Below are 13,261 nucleotides of genomic sequence, written 5' to 3'. Positions count from 1 at the left end.
CGTTCAAGCACTTTCATGACCACCGATGTTAGTGCAATCGGCCTGTAGTCATTGAGGTCTTTCGCAGTTGAGCTCTTGGGAACCGGGACGATAATTGAGCCTTTGAAACAGGTGGGGACCTTGCACATTTCTAGTGAAGTGTTGAAAATCCTGGTAAAGATAGGGGCGAGCTGTGTTGCACAGGTCTTGAGGGCAGATGGAGACACTCCGTCTGAGGATCTAGGTAGATTAGAGGAATGGTCAAGAGCATGGCAACTACAGTTGAATGCCAATAAATGCAAAATCATGCACTTGGGTCTCAGAAATCCAAAGACTCAATATAGTATAAATGGCACTATAATGGAAACTACTGAGGAAGAGAGGGATCTAGGTGTCACTATTTCAGGGGACTTAAAAGCAGGTAGGCAATGTAACAAAGCAATGAAGAAGGCAAGTCAGATGCTTGGATGCATAGGGAGAGGTATCAGCAGTAGAAAGAAAGAAGTAATAATGCCACTGTACGTCATTGGTACGACCTCACCTAGAGTATTGTGTTCAGTTCTGGAGGCCATATCTCCAGAAGGATATAAATACATTAGAGACTGTACAAAGAAGGGCAACTAAAATGGTGCATGGCCTACATCACAAAACGTACCAGGAAAGACTAAAAGATCTTAATATGTATACTTTAGAGCAGAGAAGGGAAAAGGGGGACATGATAGAAACTTTCAAATATATCAAGGGTTTTAACAAGGTACAGGAGGGAGACATTCTTCACAGGAAGAGGAGCAACAGAACACGAGGACATGCACTGACACTAGGGGGAGGAAGGTACAGGAGGGAGACATTCTTCACAGGAAGAGGAGCAACAGAACACGAGGACATGCACTGAAACTAGAGGGAGGAAGATTCAAGGGAAATGTGAGGAAGAATTACTTCACAGAAAGAGTAGTAGATAAGTGGAATAGCCTCCCATCAGAAGTGGTAGAGGCAAATACAGTAGTACAAATTAAACATGCTTGGGATAGGCATATTGATATCCTTACAAAAAAATAAGGATCAAATATGGTTTGAGGTAACATGTTTATAAAAGGGGCAGACTAGATGGGCCAAGTGGTTCTTATCTGCCGTCAAATTCTATGTTTCTATGTAACCAGGGCACAGGTGCAGGTAGCTGAGATCTGCAGCGGTGAAGGTAGGTGCCAACACCAAGGCACGCAAGTGGTCATGGGTGCAGGTACTGGATCACACAGGTGCAGGTGGTCGCAGGAGCTGGAGCACACAGGTGCAGATGGTCACAGGAGCTGGAGCACACAAGTGCAGGTGGTCACAGGTGCAGGAACTGGAGCACACAGGTGCAGGAACTGTAGCTCAGAGGTGCAGGAACTGGAGCACGCAGGTGACCGCTGGTGCAGGTACTTGGAATCACACAGGAACAGGTGAAGGTTAACACTGGGAAGATTAGGAACAACAGGAGCACATGTCGCAGGACACCTCCTAGGGAAGAGATAGCGAAACACTGGCCCCGGCTGGGTCTTAGGTGAGGGATTAAATCCCCCGGGCATGTTCCTGATTGGAGGAGCAGAGAGGTCCGGTGAAAGCCATTGGATGGCTACAGGAATATGGCGGCACCCCATAGGACACAGAACAACGCCAATATGGTGCCCTGGAATGGACGCCGGCACCAGTTAGGCAGGAGGAGACAGACGCGGCCGGCTGGACAGAACAGCAGAACTCCCCGGCCGGTACCAACGCGGAGGGAGAGGAGACCCCGGACCCGGACCGGTAAGTGCTGCTGACATCCTGCGGTCGTGACAACAGTTAGGTTTAGGCACTAGGGGCAGAGCCGGATTAAGGGGGTGGTGATCTAGGGGATACGTACCCCTGTGCCCCATTTGCATGGGGGCCTTTGGTGGACTCACAAAGCTGAAAAATGTGCAGCTTTGCGAGTCAACCAGAATAAGGTTATTCACTGTGAGTGGGGAGGGAGATGGATCCTGTTATATGGGGAGGGGAGGGGGGTACTTGGGGGACCACCCAAGAGCTTAATCCATACCTGACTAGGGGGAGAGTCAGTGTGCGAGGAGGTGGAGGATTACAGTTAAACACTAAAAAGAGAGGGCTAGGCCTTCGGTGTGTGGGGGGGGGGAGGAGAGAGAGTTAGGGCGACAGGAAGAAAGTAGATATATTTACCGTACCCCTACCAGGATACTCTCCATCACAATGTCACTGCAGTGGACATAGTGCCAGATGCTGGCTCTGCGTAGATGGTCAAAACAAGAGAAGAGGCGCTGAGCGAACAGATTAGTAATTAGTAATAAAATAGAGCATAATGAATAATCACAAATAAAAAGACTATTTAAAAATAGGGATGCAAAACAGTGCCAATGGATGGTGTAAAGTGGACCTGTGCTATGAACGTTGCTGATGGAGTTCCTTTCCTATTGTGCCACCAGAAATCAATAATCCTTTGATGGAACAAATTGTTGGAGAGAGAGGGTACTGACTCGTATGTGATGAGTGTTCCCACACGTATTAACCAGGCCGCTGGAGCTGATTAATCCTTCAAGGAAAACATTTGTAGCAGGAGTCCTCCTAAGATGCCGTATGGCTGGTTAAATAGATGAAGTCCAATATTGATCCAATGGTGATAAACAGAGATGGTGGGCAGGCTGGTTCGGGTTTGTATCAGCAAATTATGAAATATAGAGGTCCACTGGTGGTGGTGACGCGTTTCGCTGTATAAAATTACAGCTTTATGAAAGGTTAACGGCCATCACCACTGACAACGCAGGACCCATTCTACACATGCACAATACGGGTTTTGCGCATATACAAAGTATCGGCCATTGCCACTTACTGCACCAGGCCCTGTATATGATTATCAACTGGTTCAGCCAACAATTGCATCATGTATGGCTGGAATAAGCGTTTGGGGAACCCTGCATCTTCTGGCTTGTTTTCTGCTCTGCTAGAACATATAAAATAATGTCAGTGCACTGCAGGAGGTGTGGTATCATTATCATTCAGTGTGATCATACAATCAGATGGCAGTACAGAACAGAAGTGGTGGCGTTCCTGCGGAGCGATTAATGTGCAGTCATTCGCCTGGGGAACCCTCATTAGCATGCATCATTTACATACTTCTCTTTATGTTGTGAATATATTTCTGCTGCTGGATGAGAATTTAAATGGAAATGAATGAGCAGAGTAAACAGCTGCATTTTAATACCCTCTGCATCACCGTTAGCAACAGCTGAGCGCAGTAAGACAAAGGAAACGCTTTATTTCTGTGAAAACCCTGCAGGAATGTCCAGTGCGCACTATTGGGACTCAGATTGACTTGCGGAACAAATAAGTGCGTCTGTATGGTGCAGTCACAGTAGGTCTGGACTCACAGATGATTGTTCCCAGCCCTAGAACGCTTTGGACGAATATCCACAAGCCTGGGGCGAGATTGGGCCACGAGTGGGGGCCCCTTTGTATCTAATAGGATTGAACCCTTGAGCTGGGTCCAAGACGATGTGTATCTAGCGTGATATCGGCAGAGACGGGACCCAGCGGAATAACCAACATCGGCAAGTGCATACACATTTGTCAATGATGAGCGATGGTGGGCGGTGGCATTCTAACGCTAGCGATATCCTCCGTCCTGCAGCATGTAAGGATCATGGAGGACATAGCTAACGACCCACGGGTGCACGCAATGTTAACGATATAGGGCCTGGTTCAGAGTTAGCAACTGGCGGCGCTAGGCTGTTGGAGAGGGGGGGTACCCAGCTTAGAGCAAGGCCGCCCAACTTGGTGGGTCCCTCCCCACATACGCTTCGCTACACAGTGGACCGCTTGCTTATCATCAGATGCCCAGCCGTGTTCCAGGATGCAGCTGCCGCAGCCCTCCCCACGTGTAGTCCGGACACGCCTGCGTTCTCTGGACCACTCCCACAATACGCCGCTCTGAAACTGCATTGGGCTTTGATCGCAGTTTCAGGGTTCGGGCCTGCACAGAAGTGCGATTTCCACAGCCATGGGCTCTATGTGCGTACACACCAGACGATATGCACAGTGGTCGATGATTATCGCCTAGTGTGTATGCACCATCAGTGTTCTATGTATGCAAGCAGATCTAGCAAATACAGGGGAGAGATACAGGGGTAGCTATCCATGCGTACTCACTTTCTGTATATCCAGTGTCCATATCCCGGAATATAATCCACATTACAGCCGAATCTGCAACATTTGCTGGATCCTAATAAACAGCTGTTGCTTCCAGTAACGGTGACAATACAATAACGAAGTTATCGTAAAACCACTAATAAATACCAGGCGGAAATGAACGGTTTTATTTGGCTTCATTCGTAAATCAATTTTAAGAAGTTTGCCCGCAAAGGTAATCCTATATAATCCTATTTCAGCCAAATGAACAGTAGAAATTCTGCATAAAGAACATTTCCGCATCATATCATTTAAATACGGTTTAAACAGAAAATACATATAGATTTTTACTGTATTTGACTACTTAACTTGCTATTTAAAAAGATCTATAAAGATAAGTATCTAAGTACCTTTTAAGGGATTTGGTATGAAATCCCGACGGTCAAAATCCCGAATGGGTCATAATACCGACAAGGACAAAATCCCTAATGGGTCTCGACAGTCGTTTACCCGACGTCGGAATCCCGACTGTCAAAATGCCGACAGCCGGGTGCCCCACGGCCACACGCTATTTTCCCTCGTGGGGGTCCCGTGCCCGCAAGGTGCTTTTTTGCGCTCGCCATGCTGTCTGACTCCGGGCAGTCGGGATAATGACTGTCGGGATCCCGACTGTCGGAGTCCCATAACACACCCCATAATACAGACAAGGTCAAAATCTCGACATTTAAAATCCCAACAAGGACAAAATCCCGACATTTAAAATCCCGACAAGGTCAAAATACCGACATATAGAATGTACAGGTAAAACAGTCAACATGACTTTGTGTCGACAGGTCGCGAGGTCGACATGGTTTTTTTCACAGTTCCCCCCCCCCCCCGAATGTCGACACGGTCGACGTGGACACAGTTTGAAGTGAACTGCAGCCCCTCACATTGCTCGCAATGCTTAGGGCACGGTGCCTCGCTGCGCTCTGCACACTATTTTATTCTCCCACCACGCCCTAGTGGATGGTAGGGCATGAAATACCGCCTGTCGGCACATGTCGGGTCAAAAAACAGTGAAAAAAAACATGTCAACCTGTCGACACAAAGTCATGTTTTACCTGTACATTCAATATGTAGATTCTATATGTCGGTATTTTGACCTTGTCGGGATTTTAAATGTCGGGATTTTGTCCTTGTCGGGATTTTGTCCTTGTAGGTATTATGACTATGTCTAGATTTTGACCGTCGGGATTTTGACTGCATCCCCTTTTAAGTGAGCAATTTTCCTAGTTATGCCCCAATAAGTCATTACAGTATCTCCTTTGGGAACCAATCAGATTCTGCTTCTTATGTATTTAGAACCTTCTAGAACAGTGGTGTCAAACTCATGGCCCTCCAGCTGTTGTGGAACTACATGTTCCAGCATGCCATGCCACAGTTTTAGCAATCTATTATATAAAATCTGTGGCAGAGCATGCTAGGACGTGTTGTTTGACGCCACTGTTCTAGAAGATAATAGATAGAATCTGACTGGTTGCTGTGGGCAACATACTATCTTCAATAGAAAGCCCATCTTAGTCAAATGACCCCAGTCAGTCTGCCATACTGAGACAGGCACACAGTTCTTAGCAGGTTATGTACTGTCAGATGGGGAGATGGAGGATGTCATAGTGCAGTCAGAGCTCAGAGGGGTATTCCAAAGCCTCTCTGCTTACTGCAATTTCATCAACATCAGGGATTATAAATTCCAATGATATCAGTTAAGAAACACAGATGATTTTAGGGCTGAGAGACACTTGCAGGAATGTTAGACAATTGGAAGCAAATTGTGGTCTTGAAGGTTGTGGGATAAGGTTGATGCTGCCTGGGAAGGTCTCCAGGGAGCTGGATTGGCTCCATATTGAAAGGGGCCATGATGTGATGGGTCAGCGGGCAATAATGTGCAACAAAGTAACACTTTGCTCAATCCTTATGTAAGGAGATCTCTGTACACATAACGGGTGACATTCTATGGTATGAGATAAAAGCACATTTTTTTATCTCGCTCCGTATCACCGCTCTTCGCACTTTCTGAAATAACATTGTTTAGTAATAAATCGCATATTTAATGTGATGCGATTTGGAGGCTGAAAAGTGCGATTTGCGGCAAAGTGGTGCAAATTTATGACACATAAAAGTGCGATTTCTTCCGCCGGTAATGTGCGAGTTTTGGACCAACCGGAGTACGATTTACAAGACTGTCTCCGCATGACTAAGAACCCCCTAACCTATTAGGCCACCTCTGTCCCCTCCATTATGCATCACACCCCCTATATAAAGGGGCATTGACGCCATTTCACTCTTTGATAGGAAGTAAGGAGCATGGAGAGGAGCAGTGGCAGTGTGAGCAGAGGAAGAGGTGTTGGTGGCAGAGTGAGGAGTGGCAGAGGGCTGAGTGCCTCAGAATATAGGCGTCATGGCAGTTCCCAGGGAAGCCTTCTACTACACTTAGGATTTTGAGATGAGCATCACATACCACCTGTACGTTTAAAGAGTGCCGCCCACGCCGATTGACATAGATGTATCCCCGCACGTGCGGTGCCCTAATCCCAATGTGTGTGCAGTCTATAGCTCCCAGCACGTGAGGGAATGCTGAGAGTCTATAGAAAGCCACCTTGTGGTCCTGCCACTCCAACTCAGAACGTGGGAATCTGATGTATGTCCGCCACAACTTCTTTATAGCAAGTAACACTTGAGTAAAATGCTTAGAGAAAGTGGGCTGTGATACCCCCAAGGACCATGAGGTCACAGACTGAGTGGAGCCTGTGGCCAAATAGTAGGGTCCAAATAGTAGGGTCCAAATCATCTCTCACCTGCTCATATAAGTCCAACAGGTTATTGCGGTTCAGCCTAAACATCCCCACAACCTGTTGATCCGAGAGGGAGTCCAGGTACAGCCGAGCACGATACATACGTGGGGTACGCAGTAGTCGGGGGGCTACCTGGATCTGGCGCGCAGCTTCCTCCCTTCTACGCAGCTCCTCCAAATGGGCCACATCACAAATCAGCAACTCCAAACCACTCTGCAAAATCTCCATGTCTCAAACCCTCACAGGTGTCCTTAATGATGTTGGGGTATATGTAGGGGTGTTTCTGAGTGAAATTGAGGGCACCTGTGTTGAAATTAACCATTTGTGCACTTAACCAAAGTGAGTTCTGGGCCAAATCGCCCAACAGAACCTTGTCTGAAAAAAGTGCGATTATTAGACACCTTAAAAGTGCGATTTACAAAAACGCATCCCATTAAATAACCGATTTATATACTTTTCTGTACGAAAACATCTGGATGCGATAAAAAATGTGATTTTTTCCCACACTTTCAGTCCGCATGAGTTATCGCACATAATATGCGATATCCGTTCCTTAGCGCATCCTATTAAATATGCGATTTCAAGGAAAAATGCGATGTTGACATTTTTTTTTACTAATATTCGCCAAAAAACACACATCTCATCCCATAGAATGTCACCCAACATATCTCAAGCACAGATATGCACCTTATCCAGAATAGATAGCAATCTACAATAGCATTTGTCCAAGCCTTTCCATGTCTCACGCCTGAACTGTTAAACTGTTCATGACTCAGAAGCTTACACTTCACATTAGCACCAGTTTGTGGTTGGATGTAATAATATTTTTCCCATTTGTAGAATTTCTGCATACAAATGTGTTTTAACCACAAGAAAAGGGGTTTGGGGCAAATAAGGTCAAATGTAAAACATAATTGCCAGTTTAAAAGTCAGCCGTTTTGGGGGGTCAGTTTGCTGTCCAAATGATACTTGTCCCATCTGCAGGTACATGAAATGTGTGTTTTCTGTCATTATTTATTTGAAACAAAAAAACAATGTTTCACCCCTTTAGAATTTAAGCTCCTACGTTCTCTCCTCGTGTGCTTTTCTTTAGAACATACCTCTGCCACCCTGATAGTTGTGTCAGTGTCCTGTCCCCTAATGGAACTATTACTGTGTACTTGTCCTAAATTGCATTGTACAGTACTATCATTTATTTTCTTATTTTTCGCTCATCTATGTATTTTCAGGTGCTGCGGAACCCTTGGGGCGCCATATAAATAAACAAGATTGCTTGTAATTGCATTTCTGCCTTTTGTTTTCTCTCTCTGGCCCTTATTCTGATCTGAGCGGCCAGATCAGAATATGCGGCCAGGACCGTGCAGGCGAATCCCCGCCTTCCATACGGATCGCCACCTCCGTCCGTACGCGGATATGTGGCGGTCCGCATGAAAGTGGACGGGGATACGCCTCCTCCATCTTGGGAGCAGCCCCTGCATTCGATGGTCGCCGACCATCGAATGCAGGGCCGCACGCTCCACCAGCTCCCGCCACCCTAGACCACACGGACACTTGTCCGTATGAAATCATGTATGGGGGCGGGCAGCTGACATCCGGCGATGTCAGATGCCCGCCCCCTACACATGCGTCACGGCTTCATTACCATGCATACGCCCTGCGTTTGCATGGGAACGCCCATGAAACGCGGGGCGTATGCATAGGGTAATGAGGCTAAGTAGCCCTTCACGCCCCTCTCCGCCCCCTGTGCGGCATCTAAAGAATACGTGCGGCGAAACCGCTTGCACATGCGCAGAGTGACCTCTGCACATGCGCAGTGGAAAACCATCGGCGGGACGACCGCATGCGGAAAAATCCGCACCGATCAGAATAAGGGCCTCTATCTCTCTCTGGGGGAAATGTACTAAGATGGGATTTTTATTTCAGATACTATTTATTATCTTCTAGATAGAAGGTGCTAAATAAATAAGAATTTGATTCTGATTGGTTGCCCTTAGCAACATCCCATGTGAAATAGAACTTCCATTTACAAACACCCCCCCCCCCCCACACACACACACACACACACACACACACCCTCTCTCGTTGTGACTTTCTTTGTTATACTAAATTGAATATACTGACAGTCTTTGTGTACTTAAAATATTCAGGTGTCAGTGTTGCGTTCTTGCTATAGTGCTTCATTCAAGACAGATCATTGTTGGGTTTACAAGAACTCTGATTAAATACCGTTGGGATTGAATTTTAGATGTCAGTGAGTAACTGAAGACTTCCTTGGAGTGTCAGCTTTGGAAATGAATCTTAGCGGTGGAAGATCTGGATACATAATACTGAATGAAAGATTTTTTGTGAGTTTGGTCATTCGTACATGGACCAGTTAGGCTTTGTTTTGGTTAATTGATAATACAGTTCATCTTCACTTCTCCGTTGCAGCCTTCACAATAGGATGTACCCAAACAATTACAAAGATAGAGTAATTAGCCAGAGACACTACTGCTATAGACTGATGTAAACATTAAACAACAGAATTTTTGGTACTTGTTTCCTAGCACGGCCACAATCTTGAGGATCGTGTACCTTTAAGTTAAGGTACACGATCCACACGATGGACCCGATTTCCTTTGAAATCAGGTCCATTTTGCCGGCTAAGGCACAATATCGGGGGCATCGCGTCGGTCGGGACCATTAACATTGGTCCCGACGCGACCGACGCGATGCCCCCGATTTCCCCATAGGCTTCAATGTTAAAATATTTTTTAACATTGAAATCGTGAGGATCGCGTCGGTCTTGTGCCATTATAATGGCACAAGATGAGATGGACTTGATTAAGTCCATCTCACCTTTAAAAAAATGTGAAAAATGTGAAATGGGCCAATATGACCCATTTCACATTATAGATGTCCCCATCGTCACCCCACGATAGACGCCAACCCGAAGCGTGGCGAGCGCAGCGAGCCCGCGAGGGGCGGCGGTGCGCGTCCTCCGACCTTTTCATTCCCCTACTATCCACTAGGGCGTGGAGCGAGAATAGAGTAGTGTGGCGAGCGCAGCGAGCCACCGAGCCCGAAGCGTGGCGAGCGCAGCGAGCCCCGCGAGGGGACGCGGATACCTTCACAGGTAAACGCGTCCCTTCGCGGGCTTCACAGGTATCCGCGTCCCCTCGCCACACTATTCTATTCTCACTCCACGCCCTAGTGGATAGTAGGGGAATGAAAAGGTCGGAGGACGTGCACCGCCGCCCCTCGCGGGCTCGCTGCGCTCGCCACGCTTCGGGTTGGCGTCTATCGTGGGGTGGGGTTTACGTAGTTAAATTTGGGGGTCTAGGGAATATTTTACATTGAATCCAATGTAAAATCGGGTCCCAGGGACCCGATTTACATTTCATTCAATCAAAAAATCGGGTCGAAAATCGAGTCGGTCGCGTCGATCGCATCGCATGCGACCAAATCGCATGCGATGCGATCGACCCGATTTTTCCGACACGACCACCCCGATGTAAATCGGTGTGGCCGTGCTAGGAAACAAGTACCGAATTTTTTTTATTTTGTTGTCCATTAAAGAGCTCAACTTTCAAAGTGGGTGTTTGAAAGGTCCAAAACATAATGTCTAGTATACAGTATGTATGGACAGTGATGCTGAGGCACAAAGCTCTTTTGCCGACACTTGAGACTTCCATGCCTACCAAGATGATGCTGGAATTGTGGTTGCAATAAATAAAATTTGTCGTGTTCACAAATTTTTTAACTCTGTTTCACTTCAACTTTCTATTTCACCATTCTTGGCCATGGCGCTGGGTCTATAACTATAGAGTATTTTCCAACAGCCGAAACCCTGTCCGGATCTGAATTCCCACTGTGAACAGACCAGCAGTGTTTCACCAACCTTTGTTTCTTAAGCGGGCCACACACTAGTCCGATTTGGCCACTTTTTATCCGATTCCGACGGATCGGGCTGAGAAATCAGTTGAAACGTGGCCAAATCGCACGTGTTTGACATCCGATCCAATCCGATATGTGTTCCAACTTCCCTGTGGGCATTGGGTCGTAGTCTGAGATCCGCACATAAAATAAATTGCAAGTGCATGTAAAAAATAGAACATCAAATAGGAAGTCACATAGAAGGACTACCGGGGAAGTTCAAGGGAAATCGGATGCAACTTGCCGCTCAGACAAGCAATTTGTACCATAGATGCCAATTTCTCAACTGCTGTCACCGGGTGGGTGAAGCCAAGTGGGTGGGCATGTCGCAGAAGTGGGTGGCGTGCTGGGTATGGTGTGGCAATCACATCATTGTGACCCTGCCCATACTAGGTAAAGCTGTGATTCCCTGACAATGGCCCTTATTCTGATCGGTGCGGATATTCCCGCATTCTTACGGTGCGGTCCGCACGCCACGGTGTTTTGCCGCGTGCGGCCATCGTCCGTAGAAACGCCCACGTGTCCTCCGCATTCGGACGGACTCACTCTTTAAGAACAGGGCGTGTTTACGGACGACATACAAACCATGCGTGTGCGGGAGAAACACTCCGATTCTGCACGGTATTACTGAGTATTACAGAGTATGCTCGGAAATACCGCATCCGAACGGGAGCCAAGCGGTGCTACCGCCCGTAAGCGGAGTATTTACGCCAAACAACCCACTATTATGTCAATTTTGCAATACATCACATGACCCACTTATTCAATTACCTATCCTCATAAAAAACAGCTTATTTGGAATTGGAATCAATTAGATGCCAATATATCCTTACAAGCATGCCTAACACATCCATTGCACACATTAACCCTTACAGCAATGTAAGTGCAATGGTTTGTATTACACCCTGTGTAAAAGATTATAAACAATCTACACATATACTGTTTCAAGTGCAAATAAAACCAACAACTGTGAACTTGCATAAAGAATTTATTTTAAATCAACATTAACATAAAAAATAAAATATAAAATATAATAAATCAAAGCAGCAGATCGCGGATGTCCTGCAGGTCTGCTAGAAGGAGCCTTAAATGTTGCTCCGCTCGCAGGACGGCCCCACGCACCCCCTCATCTGCCGGTGTGGTGTCATCTGTGGGCATGTCAAAGGGGCAAAAATTAGTCATGTTATTCATGCATACATTTCACATACTGCGACATAAATTGCACAAATGCTAGGTGACATGTGTGTATATATATATATATCTATCTATGTAGAGAGATAGAGACACACATAGATAAATAGATATGACACATACATATATACATACATGCTAACTTATTTACTACATACTGTCTTTTTTGGCCTCTACCCTTTACTCTGCAGAAGACATAACAGTCATATTGTTTCTTCTCAGTCACAACCCACCCATGACTAACCAATGACAAGCATGTCATGGCCTCCGTCAATAAGAACTTGTCACAATCTGCTCAGTCTAAGTTCAGTGATGGTTCATGGCATGGGAGTTATGCAAATGTCAGGAATGCACAGTACACATCCTCAAAATCATAATTCTGTCTAAACCAACCTACAATTCTGTGAGGGCAAAAAAACAATCTGAACTACAGGGGGTGTTTAGGTAGAGGAGGCTCCTGGGACACTGGCAACTTCTGACTCCATTCCAAGGTAGGCCGGCCCATACTCCATTTATAGCATACATCCTATAGTTTAGAAATAACATTCACCAACAATATAGATTCCACTATTTGATGGGTCATAATCAACACTTGCAGCAGGTGAATTTCATCCACAAATGATCCACTCATCCCTTTACTCCAGGATCCTGTTTAACTACTACGGTTATGTGGCAGTCAAAATGGAGCTCCAACCCATCCCACAAACCTGTGTAATTCAGAGGTGTCCTGGATGAAAGGGATGCCTTGGACACCCCATCTAACCCGTACCTGTATCTGTAGCTACCCACTTTGGGGTCTATATGAATAGTATGGGCCAAAAATTTGTTATCACCAGTGCTACATAACAAATACCAGTACAACTACTTCATTAATGATGCATTATGTTAACATACCGATCTGATGGTACTCCGGGGCCTGGCACGCCTCCTCCCCCTCGTCATCAGACTCCTCCGGGGCAACCGTGGCCTCCTCAGCCCCCTCCTCCGCCAGCTCCTCTGCCACAATAACCTCCTCCTCCAACTCCACCTCCTCCTCCTCCACCTCCTCCTCCTCCTCCTCCTCCTCCTCCTCCTCCTCCACCACCACCACCACCTCCTCCACCTCCTCCTCCGCCACCAACACCTCCTCCTCCGCAACCAACTCCGCTTCCACATCCTCCTCCACCACCTCCTCACGCACCTCCTCC

At 46.6% G+C, this 13,261-nt stretch overlaps 1 long non-coding RNA gene across 1 annotated transcript; it reads right to left on the bottom strand.

Annotated features, from left to right (window-relative positions):
- Positions 1-11,853: 11,853 nt before the first annotated feature.
- LOC146046411 (uncharacterized) lies at positions 11,854-13,050 on the bottom strand. The gene is made up of 2 exons (XR_014465879.1): positions 12,969-13,050; positions 11,854-12,031 (listed from the first exon to the last, which is right to left on the bottom strand). It is a non-coding gene; the product is annotated as an uncharacterized LOC146046411 (long non-coding RNA).
- Positions 13,051-13,261: the final 211 nt, after the last annotated feature.

This window comes from Crinia signifera, chromosome 11 (genome assembly GCF_055691185.1).
Source record: "Crinia signifera chromosome 11, ASM5569118v1, whole genome shotgun sequence".
NCBI lineage: Eukaryota > Metazoa > Chordata > Amphibia > Anura > Myobatrachidae > Crinia > Crinia signifera.
Note: the sequence above shows the minus strand (reverse complement) of the source record. Positions and strands in the feature narration are given on the sequence as shown.